An 831-nucleotide genomic window follows, 5' to 3' on the forward strand; every position below is an offset into this window, starting at 1 on the left:
CGGACACACGCCCGCGCACCCCCGGACACACGCCCCCATAGCACCGCGCACATACGTCCTCCATATACATGTCCTCCCCCCACGCACACACCATAGACATGTCTTCCCTCCATGTACACGCCCTCCCACACTCTCGCCCCGCACACACCGCACCAAACACATACACCTCCCATATACACACCCTCCCCCCACGCACACACCATATATATGTCCTCCCTTCCATTCCCCATATACACCTCCTCCCCCAACACACACCCCCATGTACACACACTGCCCCTGCATGCACTGCACCACTCACATACACCCCCGTACACATGCCCTCTCTCCCACACAACCCCATATACATGGCCTCCCCAACACACCACACCCTACCCCGCACACACTGCACCACACACATACATGGCCCATGTACATGTCCTCCTCCCCACACACACACACACCATATGCACGCCCTTCCCCCATATACATGCCCTCCCTTCCACATTGCCCCATATACATGACATCTTCCCCCCACACACACCGTGTCGCATGCACCATGCATGCACACAAACCACCCCCTGTGCAACACCCCCTTCCCCCCACACACCACATGCCTGCCCCTGGGGAGCTGCTGCTGGCGAGCCCCAGGGCTGAAAAGACAAAAAAAACCCCCAAGGGACTGAGCCCAGCCAGCACACACACACCTGACTGTGAACCTGGTGCTGTCACGTGTGTCCCAGAGGTGAATTCCATGCTTCACAGGAAGCAAAACCATGGGGCCGTTTGGGTGCCTGGCAGTTTGGTCCCAGCTGATCATTTCTCAGTTAAAAACAAGATTTGTTTATCTTCCCC

The sequence above is a fragment of the Gavialis gangeticus genome, unplaced genomic scaffold (genome assembly GCF_001723915.1).
Source record: "Gavialis gangeticus isolate Ggan-Ray unplaced genomic scaffold, GavGan_comp1, whole genome shotgun sequence".
Taxonomy (NCBI): domain Eukaryota; kingdom Metazoa; phylum Chordata; order Crocodylia; family Gavialidae; genus Gavialis; species Gavialis gangeticus.